The 22,479-nt window shown below is 45.2% G+C and overlaps 1 long non-coding RNA gene across 1 annotated transcript; it reads left to right on the top strand.

Moving 5' to 3' along the window:
• Nucleotides 1-2,376: 2,376 nt before the first annotated feature.
• LOC311126693 lies at nt 2,377-3,948 on the top strand. The gene is made up of 4 exons (XR_014613061.1): nt 2,377-2,652; nt 3,272-3,297; nt 3,447-3,493; nt 3,604-3,948. It is a non-coding gene; the product is annotated as an uncharacterized lncRNA (long non-coding RNA).
• The last annotated feature ends 18,531 nt before the right edge of the window (nt 3,949-22,479 follow it).

Raw genomic sequence — 22,479 nt, 5'->3', positions numbered from 1 at the left:
AGTGTTAGGAATGTCTATCACATTACCTACATTTCAGCACAACTGAACAGGACATTTGATTCAAGAAATATTTTCAATCGTGTGGTGTTGTTGTTACTTGAATGTGTTGAGGTAATTTCCATTCTCTGAGTGAAAAAGACGTGGGAGGGGCCTCATTATCATATGTCCCAGCACGCTTTGTTGCAGGTTGATTTTTTAGAAGAGTTTTAATATGGTCTCTCCTATCATTGCTACGCAGACGACACACAATGAATCTTCTCCTTGCCCCCTTCTGATAACCAGGTGGCGAATCGCATCTCTGCATGTCTGGCAGACATATCAGTGTGGATGACGGATCACCACCTCAAGCTGAACCTCGGTAAGATGGAGCTGCTCTTCCTCCCGGGGAAGGACTGCCCGTTCCATGATCTCGCCATCACGGTTGACATCCAGAACGCTGCAGCCTGTCTGCTGTTCAACCTTCCCAAGTTCTCTCACGTCACCCGCTCCTCCGCACACTCCACTGGCTTCCAGTTGAAGCCTGCATCTGCTACAAGACCATGGTGCTTGCCTATGGAGCTGTGAGGGGAACGGCACCTCCGTACATTCAGGCCCTGATCAGTCCCTACACCCAAACGAGGGCATTGCGTTCATCCACCTCTGGCCTGCTAGCCCCCCTACCTCTGCGGAAGCACAGTTCCCGCTCAGCCAGTCAAAACTGTTCGCTGCTCTGGCACCCCAATGGTGGAACAAGCTCCCTCACGACGCCAGGACAGCGGAGTCACTCACCACCTTCCGGAGACACTTGAAACCCCACCTCTTTAAGGAATACCTGGGATAGGATAAAAGTAATCCTTCTACCCTCTCCCTAGGTAGTCTTTCACCACAGCAATAATTAGCAGTAATTTTGAGTGCAGGTTGTGAGTGATCAAATTTGAATTGTTGGATATCCTCCCTCCACCTGGATTCTGATAGGAATAACTAACCCCTTCACAAACCAGTGTTTTGTGACTCGCAGGTCTGATGTGTCCCATGAGACAGGATTTTCAGACAACAATTTAGAGGGTAACTAGACCATAACTAAAGGCCTTGTGACATGTGGTCATAAAGAGTTTGCTTTGAATTGAAACGTATTTCCTTGGACAGTCACTAGTTGAAGGCATCATGATTGGATGCCATTGAATGCAACAATGTTGTCTCTGTCACTAACAAACACACTCACGGGTGGGTATCTCTCACATTCACTCGAAAGGCATGCTGGGATATATGCAAATACAGCTTTACAGCATACAGTCTTAAAACAACACACCCAGTATTTAGTGTTTAAAACCCTAACACCTTGTGCTGAATATAACTGTTAATGTGTTTAAAAAAAGTTTTACAGCGAATAAACTTGTTCTGGTATTTACAATCTAAACACTGTGACGCGTTTTCATTGAAATTCTAAATGCCTTGATGCGTTTAAAAAGTGTTACAGAAAAGTTTTTAGTTGTTTGTTCAAATCCTAAACATTTTTACGGTGTAGTCTTATAGCTGTGTGTTTTGACCTGTATTGCTGGTCCTGTCTTATAGCTGTGTGTTTTGACTTGTAATTCTGAATCTGTCTCATAGCTGACTGTGTTTGTGACATGCAGCCTAGTTCTACCTCTGTATGGATTTGACATGTAGCTCTGGTCCTGTCTTATAGCTGTGTGTTTTGACATGTAGCTCTGGTCCTGTCTTATAGCTGTGTGTTGTGACCTGTAGTGCTGGTCCTGTCTTATAGCTGTGTGTTTTGACCTATAGCTCTGGTCCTGTCTTATAGTTGTGTGTTTTGATCTGTAGCTCTGGTCCTGACTAACAGCAGTGCATTTTGACATGTAGCTCTGGTCCTGTCTTATAGCTGTGTGTTTTGACCTGAAGCTCTGGTCCTGTATTATAGCTGTGTGTTTTGACCTGTAGCTCTGGTCCTGACTAACAGCAGTGCTTTTTGACATGTAGCTCTGGTCCTGTCTTATAGCTTTGTGTTGTGACATGTAGCTCTGGTCCTGTCTTATAGCTTTGTGTTGTGACATGTAGCTCTGGTCCTATCTTATAGCTTTGTGTTTTGACATGTAGCTCTGGTCCTGTCTCATAGCTGTGTGTCCGGAAGCCTCTGCAGTCACTGAAGTGAGAGGATTCGTGGGAGGACAAGTCACTATCCACTGCTCTCATGTACAATCGGAAAACAACGTCAAATACTTCTGCAAGAGGTCGTCCCTGGGGAAGGACATCCTGGTTAAAACGAAGGGGAGCGAAAGTTACACACAGAGAGGGAGGAAGGCTACACAGTATAGTATAGTATAGTATAGTATAGTATATTATAGTATAGTATAGTATAGTATAGTATAGTATAGTTGCTTCTGATGAATGCTGAAACGTCAAGCTTATGATAGTTGTTTAAATAAAATAATATGTTTTTAATGGTGAGCCTTTTGCCTTTCAATGATGATGTAAATTCTTTGGTTGCACCTCGACTCACGTTGGTTGAGCGCCCTCCACTTTTCCCCAGGTGCAGTATAGACGACAGAGGAGATGGAGACTTCACTGTGGTCATCACTGGGCTGGTGGAGAGAGACTCTGGAACGTACTGGTGTGGAGTGGGAGGGACTGTCCCAGGCTCGTTCCAGGAAGTACATCTTACTGTTAGCAAAGGTGAGTTGTCAACAGAAAATCATGTTTATATTATACAACCTTTAACTATACAGATTTCTCTATTTGAGACCTTTTGTAAGATATACCTGTTATTGTGTACATTAATGTATAGAATTAATGTATAGGATTTATAGAAATTTCTTTATTAGGGATAATGTATGTCTATCCATAACAAAATGACACTTATGTGGATCTTGTGATACACCCCCATCCCATCCTCCCATCTGCTCGCCTCCCCTACCCACTCCTCTCCTCCCTCCCTCCCTCCCTCCCTCCCTCCCTCCCTCCCTCCCTCCCTCCCTCCCTCCCTCCCTCCCTCCCTCCCTCCCTCCCTTAACCCTAAACACCTAACCCTAACCCTAACCCTAACCTTAACCCCTAACCCTAACCCTTAAACCTAAAATAGCATTTTAACAAATTCTGAAAATCAAAAATGTCCTGAATTTTCAGATTTGTTATTGTTTTCCTACCTTGTCAGGACATTCACACATTCAACGGTTCATTTCTGGCATTTGTCCCCCCTCATACCTCCCTGTATTCCAGGTACCTCAGTGGTGATCATTGTGTGTGTGAGTCTGGCTGTGCTGGTGGTTGTTGTCATCCTCCTCATATTCTACAGGTTCTGGCAGAGCAACAAGGCTCTAGGTGAGATACCATCAAACACACACACACACACACACACACACACACACACACACACACACACACACACACACACACACACACACACACACACACAGACACACTCATACACACACAGAGTTATAATATACAGTCTATTTTGTGATTCACAGGGTGAATCTCTAACAGGCCTGATGCAGACACAGGAATCACTGAAGAGGTGAGAGAGAGAAGAGAGAGAGAGTGTGTGTGCGCACATGCATGTGTGTGTGTGTGTGTTTCTGTCTTCTCCTAATGGTAACAGTCATGATTCTCCTCACTGTCTCAAAGGTTGATGATGAGGAAGATGGTGAGGAAGAAGAAAATCTAACTTCCACCCACAATGCAGTGGACCCTCAGCCGTGTCTAACGCTGACCCAGAATGCATTGCTCATGACCCCGCCCTCTACCAATCAGCCTTTCAAGCACTCGACCCTAAACCAGAACCTCAACAATGTCACAACTACTGACTCCGGATAGACTCTGTAGCACAGAAATCCTATTAAAATCTAACTAACATGTAATTACATTTGAATATGTAATACAATTCTAATATGTAATTCTATGCTCTGTATTCTGAAGAGAAGAGGTCGTCTGATCGTCTGGTTTTGATCCACAAGTGTTATCGTTACCAGAGCTGGGGTCCAATTGAATTTATAACAATAATCACAACTAAATTTATCATTGATGACCATCATTTACCATGTAGACTTTTCAATCCATGAATGGAATTTCACTTACATAACCGTAACCTCGTCCCCAGGCTCAATAGAGAGCGAAAGAACCGTCTGGTTGTCGAGATTATAGGATATTTATTCATCAGTACTGATAACATTCTGTAGGGGGCGATGTGGAGGTCGTTCTATTGGTTGACTGAGATCTCAGTTGCTTGTCTGTTATGTGATGACATCATTCATTTAGGGGGAGTTGGGTTGTAGAGGAGGGATGTTTCTTCTGTTCAGAAACTCATCTGTTGAGTTGATCATTTACAAAGACTGTATTTGGATCAATGAAATGTCATAGAAAAGTAATAAAATATATTGATGTATACTTTAACTATATTGTCATCATCTCAACAATGTGTTCCTCCTCTGCTGAAACAAACATGGTAACTTTAGAACAGAGAAGTTGACAGTTTTAACACTTAGTCACCACAGCTAGCTGAGTTGTCTTGTGGTTTAGAAGTCTAACCTTCGGCCGGTTTGAACCAGTTTCACTCTGCAGCACATATAGACCTGCAGGACACTGAGGTCACTACAGAGAAATCATCAGGATATGTAGGCTAATGCCATCCCCTCCCACCACCACCATCACTACCTCAATCTCTCTGACATGCTTTGGCAATGTAAACATATGTATCCAATGCCAATAAAGCCTTGTGAATTTAATTTAATTGAGAGAGGGAGAGAGGGAGAGCGAGAGGGAGAGGGAGAGGGAGAGGGAGAGGAAGAGAGAGAGAGAGAGAGAGAGAGAGAGAGAGAGAGAGAGAGAGAGAGAGAGAGAGAGAGAGAGAGAGAGAGAGAGAGAGAGAGAGAGAGAGAGAGAGAGAGAGAGAGACAGAGAGAGAGACAGAGAGAGAGAGAGAGAGAGAGAGAGAGAGAGAGAGAGAGAGAGAGAGGAGAGAGAGAGAGAGAGAGAGAGAGAGAGAGAGAGAGAGAGAGAGAGAGAGAGAGAGAGAGAGAGACAGAGAACAGAGACAGGAGACAGAGACAAAGAAAAGAGACAGAGACAGAGACAGAGACAGAGACAGAGACAGAGACAGAGACAGAGACAGAGAGGAGAGAGGAGAGAGGAGGGTGTTAGAGGAGGGAGGAGCTTTCAACTAAGGAAGACAGATCATTTCAGAAACACCCTACTGTCAAACGAATAGCTGGCAGAGAAGCTGTTGTGGAACTGTGCTAGCTGGTAGTATAGTAAAGTAACTTTACCAGTATAGTAACTGAGGAGTAACTGTCCAGAATGAAGATACTCCATGTTGTCTCCTGCTGTCTTCTCTCAGGTGAGCTCTGTCTGTCTGTATCAGTTTCTATACTACTGTCTGGATTATATAGTACAGAAGTAATAAAAAAATGTACTTGTCTATAAGGTTTTACAGTTCTGAGTTTGTTTTTCACATGTACCTTATGATAATGCACTGAACTTAGAATGCTTGATATGTTGGTCTTTTACCTTGGTTTATGCAGGGTTAAAGTAAGATTATGCAGGGTTAAAGGAAGATGTGCACGGTTAAAGTAAGATTTGTGCAGGGTTAAAGTAAGTTTTGTGCAGGGTTAAAGTAAGATTTGAGCAGTGTTAAAGTATATCTCACAGGTCATCAGTTGTGACTGTACTGTGTGTTTCTGTTTGACAGCTCTGTGTGTTGTGGCTTCAGCTGTCAGAAAGGAAGTGGTAGGAGGACAGGTCACTGTGGGCTGCTCTCACACGTGGGCAGGGACCAACAATAAACGCTTTTACAAGGGGAAATGTTCTGATGAAGACATTCTGGTTGAAACTAATGGGAGAAAGAATGTATCTCAAGGTAGATACAGTATAGATGACAACAGAGATGGAGTCTTCTATGTGACCATCAAGAACCTGAAGAAGTCAGACTCTGGGACCTACTGGTGTGGAGTGGAGAGATTTATAAAGGACACATACCAAGAGGTGCATCTCATAGTTACAGATGGTAAGTTAACACTACATGTAAATTGATATCTAGTAATTAACTTCCTGACTTATATCCTGACATAAAGTTGTTTCAGTATGGGTGTTTATATGTACTTTCTATTGACTCACAGCTCCTCCTACTCCTACACCGTCACCTGTCACCTCCAGACCCCATGTCTCCACAATCCTCCCAAACCTCTCTGCAGCATCCCCAAACACCTCCACAATCCTCCCTAACATCTCCACAACGTTTCTGACATCTGGAGATATCACTGGTCACTTTTCATCAGGAACAGGTATGATGAATCTCTCATCTCAGACATTACAACTAACAAGATGTGATATTAAATTAATTCAGGAGGAAATCAATTGTAACTGTTTATGCTTTGGACAAATTTCTCTCTCTCTCTCTCTCTCTCTCTCTCTCTCTCTCTCTCTCTCTCTCTCTCTCTCTCTCTCTCTCTCTCTCTCTCTCTCTCTCTCTCTCTCTCTCTCTCTCTCTCTCTCTCTCTCTCCCCCCTCTCTAGATTCTCCTCCCTCAGACTACTCTCCTGGTGTAGGACAGAATCAGAGTTCTGGTAAGTTTCATTTTGTGGAGAGCTGCTGCTGACACAATGGCCTCCATTGCTATGGTTACTCTGATGACTACAGTCTCCTCCTTTATCACACCTTTATTATCTATCCTCTTATTATTATTACTATTATTATTATTATTACACTACTCCATTATCTATCTGTCTGTCTGTCTGCCTCTCTCTCTCTCTCTCTCTCTCTCTCTCTCTCTCTCTCTCTCTCTCTCTCTCTCTCTCTCTCTCTCTCTCTCTCTCTCTCTCTCTCTGTCTGTCTGTGTTTTGTCTGCCTGTCTGTCTGTCTGTCTGTATGTCTTTCTGTCTGTCTGTCACCTGACAGACTCTACCAACCAACTGACCGACCAAACAACTGACCAATCTTCCAACGTACCTTACTTTACCTTATTGACTGACCTATCCACTAGTCTACCGACCAACCCACCAGATGACCCTGTTAACGATTCATCAGTCTGATATCTATAGACTGTAAAGCATAGGGTTGAGTTATTCTGGTCATTTCTGGAAAACCTGGAAGATTGGGGACTGAAATGTTGTAACCCTGATAAAGTCTCTCCTCCTGTCTGTGGTCAGGTCTGATGGTATCTATGATACATACAGTACTCTGTAAAGTCTCTCCTCCTGTCTGTGGTCAGGTCTGATGGTATCTATGATATATACAGTACTCTGTAAAGTCTCTCCTCCTGTCTGTGGTCAGGTCTGATGGTATCTATGATATATACAGTACTCTGTAAAGTCTCTCCTCCTGTCTGTGGTCAGGTCTGATGGTATCTATGATATATACAGTATTCTGTAAAGTCTCTCCTCTTGTCTGTGGTCAGGTCTGATGGTGTGGACCAGTGTTGGTCTGGTAGTCATGGTGACAGTGTTAGGACTGGTCCTGCTCCGGTTCTACAGACAGAGGAGAGGAACCAGGAGAACACCACCACCACCACCAGTCTCCTCCAACACACAACCTGCCCCTACTGGAGAGGTGAGAGATACAAGGGTGTGTGTGTGTGTGTGTGTGTGTGTGTGTGTGTGTGTATATATGTGTGTGTGTGTGTGTGTGTTTGTGTGTGTGTCCTCTAGTGGATTTCTACTGTAATCTGTTATCATTCCTCAATCTGTCAACATGAAGAAGTTGCTGCAAACATCACTTGTAAGTTAGACAAGTCAGTTTCAACAGATAATGGATTCTCAGACTCAAAGGCTGCGTTAACACAGGCAGCCCAATTCTGATCTTAATAATTGGTCTTTTGACCAATCAGATTAGATATGTTGCCAATATTTGGTGTCTGTGTAAATGCAGCCATATTAACCATGTAGTTCTTCATTGACATTGTTTGGTTTGCACCTTGACTCACGTTGGTTGAGGGCCCTCCACTTCTTTTCATATCTGACCATGTAGTTGTTGTCATTGGTTCTCTATGCAGGTTGACTGTGTGTATGAGGAGATCAGAGAGGCAGACAGACAGACAGACAGACTCCCTGTGGTCATCTCTTCAGTCTACTCTACTGTCAACTCACCTACCAACTCTACAACCTACCCTGCTGGAAAATACTCTACAACCTACCCTGCTGGCCAAGCCTCTACAACCTACCCTGCTGGCCAAGCTTCTACAACCTACCCTGCTAACGCTATCTGCCACAAAGATAATATAAATCCAAGCTATTCTACTGCAGATCGCCCAGCTTCTCTCATCTACTCCAATGTGGATCTACCCAAAGATTCTAGAGTCTCTTCAAGCCCTCCAACAGCCAGTGGAACCCAGGATGATTCCATCTATTCTACAGCCCAGCTACCCAAAGATACTGTAGAATCTACAAGATACCCTGCTGTACACCTCTCTAAAGACACTCCAGAAGACGCCATCTACTCTACAGCCCAGATACCCAAAATAATGTAGGACTATATAATCTATACAAGGGATACGTCTCAAATGACACTCTATTAACTATCCCCCATATGGCCCTGGTCAAAGGCAGTGCTCTATAGAGAACAAGGTGCCATTTGGGATGAAGGGAAGCTCCCTGTAGAGAGATGAAGGGTTGTCACCACAGAGCCGCCATCTTGGAATGACATGAAAAAAAAAGAAATCCCTTTCATGTTTCAAATCCTCCTTGACATATTGTATTAAAACAGTTCATGTGGTTTTACTGTATATAATGTATGTAAAATATGAATATATGGGTTTAAAATCAATTTTATCTCCAGATTTTGTGAAAGTCAATCAACATTATTGTTAATATTTGTGTAAATATGAACTATGTGTTTAGTCATATCATTTTGGCTTCATTTTGGCTGTTATAATAATGAAGACAGTAATACCATAATAGTCAGTTGTACCTTTGAGATTTACATATCTATTATATATGTACATAAACTGTACCTTTTAACTTTTAAAGCACTTCATTAAAACTCATCAAAATGTTTAAAACAGTGTGAATGTGTAGTATTAGTGTGTGTGGACATGTAGAGAAAGAGGAAGACTGAGACACACCCACACCTTACACACACACACACACACACACACACACACACACACACACACACACACACACACACACACACACACACACACACATCCACCCACCCACCAACACACACACATACACGTACGCACGCACACACAGATACACACACACACAGATACACACACACTGAAAAACCACAGAGAGAGCAGACTCAATAGCATCACAGGTACTGTAACAGGAGTAGTAAAGGGTTGAGTGATTGGAGACAGTACAGGGAGAGATGAGACTTCACTGGGAGAGAATCATGATGACTGTCTGTATCACTATACTACATCTCCTCTCAGGTAGGTTTACAGTACACTGTTACACTAGAGACTGGTCCTAGATCAGGTCTACACTGTTACACTAGAGACTGGTCCTAGATCAGGTCTACACTGTTACACTAGAGACTGGTCCTAGATCAGGTCTACACTGTTACACTAGAGACTGGTCCTAGATCAGGTCTACACTGTTACACTAGAGACTGGTCCTAGATCAGGTCTACACTGTTACACTAGAGACTGGTCCTAGATCAGGTCTACACTGATACACTAGAGACTGGTCCTAGATCAGGTCTACACTGTTACACTAGAGACTGGTCCTAGATCAGGTCTACACTGTTACACTAGAGACTGGTCCTAGATCAGGTCTACACTGTTACACTAGAGACTGGTCCTAGATCAGGTCTACACTGTTACACTAGAGACTGGTCCTAGATCAGGTCTATACTGTTACACTAGAGACTGGTCCTAGATCAGGTCTACACTGATACACTAGAGACTGGTCTTAGATCAGGTCTACACTGTTACACTAGAGACTGGTCCTAGATCAGGTCTACACTGTTACAATAGAGACTGGTCCTAGATCAGGTCTACACTGTTACACTAGAGACTGGACCTGGATCAGTCAACATTCTATGGGTCAGTTAGTGTCAAGTAATATCAAGTACTGGAGGGACAGATGAAGGAGCTTCGTTGTGAATACTCCTTCACCAATCAGGACAATATCAAGTACTTCTGTCGGATCGATGACCACCTATCCTGCCGGGACCTGATCCGGACCGGGAAGCATGACGTCTGGGTGAGAGAGGGGAGATTCTCTATGTACGACAACACCACTGCTGCGGTCTTCACTGTCATTATAGACATGCTGAGCCTGAAGGATTCTGGGAAATACTGGTGTGGAATGGACATCTTCTTATTGCCGGATGATGTCAGTGAGATTCAACTGCAGGTTCTATATCGTGGAGCTCCGCCCCATAGGGGACCTCTGCTCCTATTGGTTTACCCACTGCCCTAAGGCAGTATCAGCCTGAGACAAAATTATGCACACACCTGCAGCCAATAGGAGTACAGGTGTCCCTATAAGAGGGGATGCCTCCCCTCAATCAGCCTCCCGAGATATTTATCTTCAGCGACTGGACTAGACTGAAGAAGCCAAGAAGAGACGAAGAAGACTCAGGACGAAGATACGCCGTCGATTTTCCATTTCATCGACGTCGTCCTAAATGAGCGCACCAGGAGATTTTCCAACCCGAAAAGCTATTTTCAGAGCTCAATGCCGTTGTTCCTCTATGGCGACTACGGACCCCCACGACTTGTGTTTCGTGTGTTTGGGTGCGCAGCACGCCAAAGACGGAACCGGCGTTCCCCCTAATTGCTCATCCTGCGCCCTCCTTCCTATGAAGGAGAGGAAGCAGCGTTGGGCGTTCTTTAGGGAGGATATTCCCTTAGAGGACGTACTGTCTATACTAGCCTCTGCTTCAGAGGCGTCGTCAGACGGTGCTGAATCAGAGGATGACAAGGAGGGAGGAGAGGAGATGGATATTCCCATGGAACAGTCCGACCCTCACACTCAAACTTTTAAGACCCCCTTTCCATTGGAAAGCGAGAGGTCTTATGGCTCCTTGGGCGATGACGACACGGGCTCTGACACGTCAGTAGACCTGTCCTTCGCAGCGGCCTCTCTGCGCTCAGTCTTCCCAGGGCTCATTGAGCGGGCGGCCAAACGACTGGAGATAGCGCTGCCCCCCATTCCCCCCCCCCCCTGCGGAGGTGGATATGATGGAGGGCGGACCCTATTCTCGGCCGAGGAAGGCAGCTGAGCCATTGGCTCCGGCTATGCCTTCTCTCAGCAAATATGTCGAGGGCTCATGGGAGGCACCCTTGGCGGCGCGTTCGCCGGCCAAGATGTACTGCCCATTCAGAAGAGTGGAAGGTCGAGAGAGGGCTGCCAGGGGAATCCCTAGGCTCGAGAGCGCCATGGCGGCGTATCTAGTGCCAGGTTCGAGTCCCTGGGCGGCCTCCAAGAAAGCCACTCTACCAACCCAAAAGGACAGGCTCACAGCACAGCTGGCAGAGAAGTCCTTTACGTTGGGAGCCCAGGCTGTGTCAGCAGCAAACAACATTGCCCTCCTCGCGGCCTCCCTATCCCGTTTAACGACGGGAAGGTCTGAGTTAACGAGTGAGGAGGTGGAAGAGGCGTCCAGGATTTCTGGCGCTATTCTCCATCTGACACAGGCGTCTGCTATCTGCGCGGGAAGGTCCATGGCCACTTCGGTGGTTATTGAACGTCACCTCTGGCTGTCATTGACTGCCATGAAGGAGACTGACCGAGCGTCGCTGCTCAACGCCCCCCTCTCTGACGACGGGCTCTTTGGAGTCGCTGTCAAAGAGGCGACGGAGCGTTTTGCGAAGTTAGACGAAGACAGGAAGCAGCTGGCTAGACACCTGCCATTGGCAGGGAGATCCAGCCATACGCCAGCAAAACCATCCACCTCGAACGCCCCCGGTAGATCTTCTACGGTGAGGCTGCGTGTCAGGCGTCAGACGTCGGCCACTAGCAGCAGGAGAACGGGCACCGCCCCCCCAGCAGCACCCGTGGTCACGACGATTCCGCTAGAGAGAGAGGTTGTCGTCAAGTCGCCCTGGCAGCACCCCAAGGGGACGCAGAAGAGGCGAAGACAATGACGGGACGAGGGGGAGAGAATGGGAGATGGCTCGTCGTGGGACGCGACCGAGCTCACTGTTCGCCCCCACCCTTCTGTTCGGGGCATGGAGGGAAATGTTTGTTTTCATGTGTTTAATAAAGAGTTGGCTCCCACTGACATTGTCACAAGAGAGCCCTTTTTTCATGACACGTTGGAGCACGTTCAGAGCACTTCAGGCCCTATGTTTCTCTCCCATCTCTCTGAGTGTAGCTCAACCCACCTAGGGTGTGTAGCTGAGCACACACAAGAGAGGATAGAGAAAAAGGTAGCAAGGCGCAGCCTTAGCTCACCTCATAAAGATCTCACACTACAGACTCCTAGGAGCACTGTAGTGAAGGTCTCACATAGCAGGCTACAGTCTCAGTCAGAATATGACATGAAGACGCAGCCGCTAGTTGGGAATGACGCTTTGTCTCAGGCTAATGCCTCAGTCAGCGCAATTCAGACCCGTGCTGCGTTCACGGAGGGACGGATTAATAGAGTTACGGAAGTAACCAACATATTGGCGCCCCCACTCACCACAGAACGCGTTAAAATTCACCACTCCAAGTGTAGTTCAGCCCACCATAGGTGCGAAGCTGAGAAAACACTAGAGGCGCGTGAAAAGAGGGTTACAAGGCGCCGCCTTGCATTACCTAATAGAGACCTCATGTCACAGACTCTTAGGGGTGCTGTAAAGAGAGTCTCTCACAACAGGTTGCAGTCTGTCAGAAGATGACAGGATGACGCAACCTATGCATGGAGAGGGAGCTCTGTCTCAGGCTAATGCCTTAGTCAGGGCGGCTCAGAACCGTGCTGCGTTCAAGGAGGGCCGGAATACTAGAGTTACGGGTGTAACCAATGTATCGGCGCCCCCTACTCTCACAGAACGTATTGATTCTCACCACTCTGTATGTAGCCCGACTCACCAGAGGTGTGTAACGGAGCATACACAGGAGGCGAATGTGAGGAAGGTATCAGGGCACAGCCCTATGTTACCGAGGAGAGACCTCATGTCACAGACTCCTAGGAGCTCTGTAGAGAGAGTCTCTCATGACAGATTGCAGTCTCGGTCAGAGTATGACATGATGACGCGATCTACATATGGGGATGTCGCTCTGTCTCAGGCTAATGCCTTAGCCAGCGTAGTACAGACTCATACTGCGTTCAAGGAGGGCCGGAATACTAGAGTTACAGGCGTAACCAACGTATCAGCGCCCCCGTTTAACACAGAACGCAATGATACCCACTACTCTCAGCCCACCTAGAGTGCGCAGTTGAGCAGACTCATGTGACTAGTGAAAAAGAGGTATCATGGCGCCACCTTGTGGTACCAGTTAGAGACCGCACTTTGAAGACTCTTAGGAGTACTGTAGTGGATGGTTCTCATGGCAGGCAGCAGTGTCGGCCAGACAATGGCATGATGACGCAATTGTTATCCGGGGAAGGCGCTCTGTCTCAGGTTGACACCTTAGTCAGCGCAGTTCAAACCCGTGCTACGTTCACGGAGGGCCGGAATACTAGAGTTACAGACGTAACCATCGTATTAGGGCCCCCGATTCTCTCAGAACGTGCTGATATTTCCTCTCCCTTTCGAGGGGGGCCCGCCTCGGGCTGTTCCACCACCTCAATGCTGGGGAATAGCGGCGGCAAGGGCCATAGAGGAATACAGGTCCTTCCTACTGAATGTACCACAGCTTTGCGCGCGCCCGCTTTCTCTGCATTGCTGGCAGTGGCAACGAAGCTGTACCCTCTCACGCTGGCTAGAACAGACGTTGCAGAAGGGTTATGCCCTCCAATTCCATCGGACCCCACCCCCGTTCAGGGGAGTGGTGGAGACGGTGATGAAAACGCCAGACAAAGTGGCCGCTCTGATGTCAGAGATTACGGAACTTTTGGCGAAGGAGGCGGTCACAGTAGTTCCCCAGGAGCAAAGGAACAAGGGGCTATATTCGCCTTATTTCCTAGTGCCCAAAAAGACGGGGGGAGTGAGGCCGATATTGGATTCACGCACTCTCAACGAGAGCGTAACCAAACATCCCTTCCGAATGCTGAAGACAAAACGTCTACTGGAATGTGTCCAGAAGGTAGACTTTTGTACAAGCATAGACCTAAAGGACTCGTACTTTCATGTGCCGATACAATCGCGTCACAGGAAGTTTCTGCGATTCGCCTTTCAAGGGGTGGCATACGAGTTCACGAGTATGCCATTCGGGTACGCCCTGGCACCTCAAACGTTTCCCAAATGTGTGGAGGCGGCATTGGAACCGTTGCGGCGTCAGGGGATAAGGCTATTAGCCTGCCTAGACGACCTACTGGTTCTCGCCCCGTCAGCAGAGCTGGCGTTCACTCACACGACACAGACAGTGATTCATCTCACACGTCTGGGGTTCGCTGTGAATTGGAAAAAGAGCGCGCCCTGGCCCAGTCATCAGATTGTCTATCTGGGAATACAGCTAGACACTGTAATGATGAGGGCTCGAATTTCGGACCCTCGAAGGGAAGCACTATTGCTAGCCCTGAGGAAGTGTCGTCCGAATCACACTGTGACGGCGCTGTCAATCATGTCAATCAATCATGTCACTTTTGGGTCTCATGTCGTCAGCACATTCAGTGGTCCCGCTGGGGCTCCTGCACATGCGCAGGATGCAGCGATGGTTCGCCCAAATAAGACTAGACCCAGTGCGTCAACGTCATCGGTTGGTGGTGGTTCCTCTCTCTCTAAGGGCAGACTTGATCTATTGGAGGAATCCGAGCGTTCATGGTCAACACCGTCTCCATTTATCAGTTTCTATCTCTTGGATATGTCTTCTAACTCTTTGGCTCGGTCTGTACTCAGTGTAGCTGAGGGGAGACCTTGAGCTAGAAGGAGAGGAAAGCAGGACTGTGGAGACAGGTTTCCATCAGGTCCGCTTCTGATAGAAGGACATATTTTTTGCATGACTCCTGACTGACAGGTTCAGTACAGTAGAGGGCATGTATTGATCTGCCCACCAGTGATTCACTGGAGTGAGGCGGAATGATGGGTGATAATAGTAGTAACTGGTTTACGATACTATTAGAACGGTCATGACAATTTGACAGAATGTGAAGTCATCTATCTGCTTGTCCAGATTAGTATGAGTCATGTTCTGGTATCTGCCCACTAATCTCTGGGGTTCCATTGATTGAGTGAGGTGGCCTACTGTGTACACAATGTAGAGTGACACTTTGTGTCATTCCATTAGTGGTCGGTAGTATTTTCACAGGATATTGAGGCACCATCTCTCTGCTAGTTCAGATTAGTATGGCTTCTATTCTGGTGATCTGCCTACTAGTCATTGGTGTTGCCATTGGACTAGGTGGGGCGGGTCTTTAACCGATGACGCGGTATATTGTGACGTCTGTATGGGTACAGTGGTTGCAGTACTGCGGGAATTGGTTGCAGCCATTGCTAGGCCTGACCTTTTCATTTTGATGGGAAGTGTTGGGCTCGGCAGGGAGTACATTTTGGAGCGCTACGCTCCGCCTTAAACCAATAGGAGCAGAGCTCCCCTATGGGGCGGAGCTCCACGATATAGAACGATTAGTTACCGGAGTGTAACTCCAGTTCTATGAGTGGAGCGGAGCCCCATAGGACTTAAGGCCCTGCCGACCCTCTCTAGTCTCACTGAAGATAAATATCTCGGGAGGCTGATTGAGAGGAGGCATCCCCTCTTATAGGGACACCTGTACTCCTATTGGCTGCAGGTGTGTGCATAATTTTGTCTCAGGCTGATGCTGCCTTAGGGCAGTGGGTAAACCAATAGGAGCAGAGCTCCCCTATGGGGCGGAGCTCCACTCATAGAACTGGAGTTACACTCCGGTAACTAATCGTTACACCAGGTAGGCACTTTATCTCTGTGTTTCATTGGTTAATCCTGTCCCTCTTTAAACAAAGTACCACTAATAAAGGATTTATATAGCACATATAAATGCTTCCGAATCACTACATAAAGGCTTCATAAGCACTACATAAATGCTTCACAAATCATCTATAACCGTATGTCATGCTCTACGAATGGTGTAACGTTGACATAATAACTCCCACTGTAGGGTGAATTGTCAAATGTTACACAACACACTATGAATGTTTATAAACCATTTATAGAGTATGACATAGTTAATCATAACCCTGTCTAATAGAGGTCTAGGAAATTGTTGAGCCTGTGTTTGAATCCTAATGAAAGAGCACCAGCCTTTGCCATGTGGACACATTGATACACCGTGATCCATTGGCGGCTAAAGAAATTAGCACATGGAACTCAGAGATAGCCTATTGGAGATGCCCAAATTGCTGGCTTCCCAAATAGTAGCTAATGGTCCTCTGTGGCTAAGTCAAGCTCTCTGGTAAAGTATTTTGAATGATTTTACTTAGACAGGAGTAATTATATAATTTTGGCAAAACATCAATTTACTTTAGGGGGAGGCAGCATCCGGACAGTGCACTGTGCTTCCAACTTTCCTTCCTAATTCGGAAGTGGCTGAAACCAGAGATCTGTATATAATGAGGAGATAATCATGTCTCCACCCTAACAATGTTGTCCCAATGGAGGGAAAGCAGGCGGCAAGCTTAGGTCTGCTTATTCTGCCCATAGAAACGCATTGGGCTTATTTTGGACAGATTCTGGAGAGAGTGAGCCCTGTCGCTTCGCCTCTTCCTCTCTACTGAAACTCTCTCACCAGAGAAGGCATCCTAGTCAGCGAAACAGCGACCCTCTTTCTTATTATATGTAGTCCATGTATCTGATGCTGTCTGGACAGAAATAGTATGACATGCCATACTCTTTATGACCAGACAGCATCAGATACATTGTCTACACATACAGAGACAGAGGGGCGCTGTTTCGCTCGGATGCTTTATCTGAGATTGATGCGTCCTTCTATCGGAAGTATGGTAGGGTGGGCAAGGAGGTATGGTAGGATGGGCAAGGAAGTATGGTAGGGTGGTCAAGGAGGTATGGTAGGGTGGGCAAGGAGGTATGGTAGGGTGGGCAAGGAGGTATGGTAGGGTGGGTAAGGAGGTATGGTAGGGTGGGCAAGGAGGTATGGTAGGGTGGGCAAGGAGGTATGGTAGGGTGGTAGGGTGGGCAAGGAGGTATGGTAGGGTGGGCAAGGAGGTATGGTAGGGTGGGAAAGGAGGTATGGTAGGGTGGGCAAGGAGGTATGGTAGGGAGGGCAAGGAGCCCCTAGGTCTCCAAAGTAATACCGGCCATGGATATGAGAGAGAGAGTGTGTGTGTGTGTGTGTGTGAGAGAGAGAGAGAGAGATAGATAGATAGATAGATAGATAGAGGGAGATGGGATACACTAATTGGAGGGAGATTGTGAGAGAGGCAGAGAGAGAGAGTGAGAATGTAAGAGAGAGAGAGAGAGAGAGAGAGAGAGAGGGGGGGGGTGGAGAGAGAGAGAGAGGAGGGAGGAGCTTCAATTAAGGAAGACAGATCATTTCAGAAACACCCTGCTCTCAAACGAACAGCTGACAGAGAAGCTGTTGTGGACCTGTGCTAGCTGGTAGTATAGTCAAGTAACTTTAACAGTATAGTAACTGTGATAGTAAAGTAACTTTATGTTGGATTTTATGTTTATGTATGGATTCGAACCAGGATCTCTAGACCACTGCGCCACTCGCTTGTCTGTTATGTGATGACATCATTCATTAAGGGGGAGTTACGTTGTAGAGGAGAGTGTTTCTTCTGTTCAGAAACTCATCTGTTGAGTTGATCATTTACAAAGACTGTATTTGGATCAATTAAATGTCATAGAAAAGTAATACAATATATTGATGTATACTTTAACTATGTTGTCATCATCTCAACAATGTGTTCCTCCTCTGCTGAAACAAACATGGTAACTTTAGAACAGAGAAGTTGACAGTTTTAACACTTAGTCACCACAGCTAGCTGAGTTGTCTTGTGGTTTAGAAGTCTAACCTTCGGCCGGTTTGAACCAGTTTCACTCTGCAGCACATATAGACCTGCAGACACTGAGGTCACTACAGAGAAATTAGGATGTATCAGCTAATGTCCACCCACTCTACCACCACCATCACTATCTCAATCTCTCTGACATGCATTTTATACTGTTTATTTCACTTTTGTTTATTATCTATTTCACTTGCTTTCGCAATGGAAACATATGTTTCCCATGCTAATAAAGCCCTTTGAATTGAATTGAATTGAATTGAATTGAATTGAGAGAGAGAGAGAGAGAGAGAGAGAGAGAGAGAGAGAGAGAGGGAGAGAGAGAGAGAGAGAGAGAGAGAGAGAGAGAGAGAGAGAGAGACAGAGACAGAGACAGAGACAGAGACAGAGACAGAGACAGAGACAGAGAGAGAGAGAGAGAGAGGAGGGTGTTAGAGGAGGGAGGAGCTTCAACTAAGGAAGACAGATCATTTCAGAAACACCCTGCTGTCAAACGAATAGCTGACAGAGAAGCGGTTGTGGACCTGTGCTAGCTGGTAGTATAGTCAAGTAACTTGAACAGTATAGTAACTGTGATAGTAAAGTAACTTTAACAGTATAGTAGTTGAGGATTAACTGTCCAGAATGAAGATACTCCATGTTGTCTCCTGCTGTCTTCTCTCAGGTGAGCTCTGTCTGTCTGTATCAGTTTCTTTCAATTATACTACTGTCTGGATTATATAGTACAGAAGGAATAAAAAAATGTACTTGTCTATAAGGTTTTACAGTTCTGAGTTTGTTTTTCACATGTACCTTATGATAATGCACTGAACTTAGAATGCTTGATATGTTGGTCTTTTACCTTGGTTTATGCAGGGTTAAAGTAAGATTATGCAGGGTTAAAGGAAGATGTGCACGTTAAAGTAAGATTTGTGCCATGTTAAAGTAAGATTATGCAGGGTTAAAGGAAGATGTGCACAGTTAAAGTAAGATTTGTGCAGTGTTAAAGTAAGTTTTATGCAGGGTTAAAGTAAGATTTGAGCAGTGTTAATTTATATCTCACAGGTCATCAGTTGTGACTGTACTGTGTGTTTCTGTTTGACAGCTCTGTGTGTTGTGGCTCCAGCTGTCACTAATGTGAAGGATGTGGTGGGAGGACAAGTCACTGTGGGCTGCTCATTCACATTGGCAGGGAACAACATCAAACGCTTTTGCAAGGGGACATGTTCTGATGAAGACATTCTGGTTCAAACTAATGGGAGAAAGAATGTAACTCAAGGTAGATACAGTATAGAAGACATGGGAGATGGAGTCTTCTATATGACCATCAAGAACCTGATGAAGTCAGACTCTGGGACCTACTGGTGTAGAGTGGGGAGATTTGGCCCAGACACATTCCAAGAGCTGCATCTCATAGTTACAGATGGTAAGTGAATACTCCATATAAATTGGTATCTGGTAATGGTGGACAGATTTATAAAGGACACATATCAAGAGGAATATCTCATAGTTATAGATGGTAAGTTAACACTACATGTAAATTGATATCTAGTAATGAACTTCCTGACTTATATCCCCTGACATAAAGTTGTTTCAGTATTGGTGTTTATCTGTACTTTCAATTGACTCACAGCTCCTCCCACTCCTGCACCGTCACCTGTCACCTCCAGACCCCAGGTCTCCACAACCTTCCCAAACCTCTCCACAACATTTCTGCCATCTAGAGACATCAGTGTTAGTCCTTCACAGAGAGCAGGTATGATGGACCTGCCCCTTGCCTTCATTCTATAACCTTCACACAACTTTAATATGCTGCTATATAATTATATCAGGCTTTCAGATGCTGTAGACAGAAACAACTATATCTGGTCATGCATTGGACAAATCTCACTACTATATCTATCTATCTATCTATCTATCTATCTATCTATCTATCTATCTATCTATCTATCTATCTATCTATCTATCTATCTATCTATCTATCTATCTATCTATCTATCTATCTATCTATCTATCTATCTATCTATCTATCTATCTATCTATCTATCTATCTATCTATCTATCTATCTATCTATCTATCTATCTATCTATCTATCTATCTATCTATCTATCTATCTATCTATCTATCTATCTATCTATCTATCTATCTATCTATCTATCTATCTGTCTCTCTCTCTCTCTCTCTCTCTCTCTCTCTCTCTCTCTCTCTCTCTCTCTCTCTCTCTCGCGCTTTCTCACTCTCTCTCGCTTCCTCTTTCTCTCTCTCTCTCTCTCTCTCTCTCTCTCTCTCTCTCTCTCTCTCTCTCTCTCACTCTCTCTCTCTCTCTCTCTCTCTCTCTCGCTCTCTCTCTCTCTCTCTCTCTCTCTCTCTCTCTCTCTCTCTCTCTCTCTCTCTCTCTCTCTCTCTCTCTCTCTCTCTCTCTCTCTCTCTCTCTCTCTCTCTCTCTCTCTCTCTCCCTTTCTCCCCCCCACTCTCTCTCTCAAATCTCACTACTTCTCTTCTCTCTCTCGCTCTCTCTCTCTCTCTCTTTCTTCAAACCTCCCCCTCTCTAGATCCTCCATCCTTGGACTCTCCTGCAAGACAGAGTGAGAATGCTGTCAAGTTTTGTGTATACTGATGTAGCGATGGCCATGTTTTCCTGCTGATGATGTAGAGGCACACAGGAAGTCATGCACTGTTGCTATGGTTACTATGATCACTATCTAACTCAGTCTCTTCTTTCATCACACCTTTATTTTCTGTCTGTCTCTCTATATGTCTGTCTCTCTATATATGTCTGTCTTGCTATATGTCTGTCTGTCTGTCTCTCCATATGTATGTCTGTCTGTATGTATGTCTCTCTCTCTCTCTCTCTCTCTCTCTCTCTCTCTATGAGTCTGTCTGTCTGTCACTCTATATGTCTGTCTGTCTGTCTGTCTGTCTGTCTGTCTGTCTGTCTGTCTGTCTGTCTGTCTGTCTGTCTGTCTGTCTGTCTGTCTGTCTGTCTGTCTGTCTGTCTGTCTGTCTGTCTGTCTGTCTGTCTTCCTACCAGGTAAACCAGTGGTCATCATGGTGTGTGTGAGTCTGACTGTGTTGGTGGTGGGACTCATCCTGCTACTGATCTACAAATGGAGGAGAGACAGGAAATCATCAAGTGAGTAACCCTCAGATAAATGAATGTATGTACAATCATACACACACAAACACACACACACAAACATATATAAAAAACATGGGGGATTGGAAGTGATGCAGACAATTACATTGATGGAAGATACAATCTATCTGCAATATTAAGCTGATCTACCCCCAAAGAGAAAGAAAAAAAGAAAAAAGAAAAAGGAAAGAAAGACAGAAAAAATATAAAAACACACACATTACATTATATACATTAATATATAACTGACCCTGTATATAACTGGCCCTGTATATAACTGACCCTGTATATAGCTGACCCTGTATATAGCTGACCCTGTATATAGCTGACCCTTTTATTTATTTTTTGTAATGTTTTTGTTTGTTTTGCTATTTTGATTTTGAATACTGCGCTGTTGGGATGGGCTTGCAAGTTAAACATTTCACTGGACTTATGCATGTGACAAATAAAACTTTAAAAACACTGCAATCATTGTTTATGATATGTTGTGTGTTTCACAGGGCCAGTCTCCAATCCAGATCCAGGAATTACAGGGTGTTTAAGAGAGGGAACCCTCAACACAACAACCCAAGACTCCACCTACCAAACCCTCAATACAACAACCCAAGACTCCACCTACCAAACCCTCAATACAACAATCCAAGACTCCACCTACCAAACCCTCAATTCAACAACCCAAGACTCCACCTACCAAACCCTCAACACAACAACCCAAGACTCCACCTACCAAACCCTCAACACAACAACCCAAGACTCCACCTACCAAACCCTCAATACAACAACCCAAGATTCTACCTACCAAACCCTCATCCACTAAACAACAGACCCAAACTAATGCTGTTTTCATATCACGTGGAAAACTCTGAAAATACTTCTAGTGACTGGGAGCAACAAGTTGTGCATTCACTTGCTGTGAACTCGAAAATAACGCAGATTGGCTAATATCAAATTAACTGCCTCTACCATGAAAAAAAAGTACAGCTATCATGCTTGTAAACACATTATATATAATGTTAAAAACCATATAAATAGATTGTTTTATTATACATATTGTTTTGTTGTTGTATTTAACTGCTGAAAATGCTGTTGTCAAGATCATTTCCTTAGTGTGTGACGTCAGTGGTCAGTATGTGGGTGAAGTCAGAGCTCAGGGATGATAGACAAGTAGAGGAGGGATATTTCTTCTGTTCATAAACTCATCTGTTGAGTTGATCATTTACAAAGACTGAATTTGGATCAATGAAATGTCATAGAAAAGTAATTCAAGAGATTGATGTATACTTTAACTATATTGTTATCATCTCAACAATGTGTTCCTCCTCTGCTGAAACAAACATGGTAACCTTAGTCTTCCAGTTGTTGACATGATGCTCCTATACTGTCCACGTCTAAGTGATGCAAGAGGGAAGAACA

Source organism: Coregonus lavaretus (assembly GCF_964263955.1).
Source record: "Coregonus lavaretus genome assembly, contig: HAP1_SCAFFOLD_2525, whole genome shotgun sequence".
Classification (NCBI taxonomy): domain Eukaryota; kingdom Metazoa; phylum Chordata; class Actinopteri; order Salmoniformes; family Salmonidae; genus Coregonus; species Coregonus lavaretus.
Note: the sequence above shows the minus strand (reverse complement) of the source record. Positions and strands in the feature narration are given on the sequence as shown.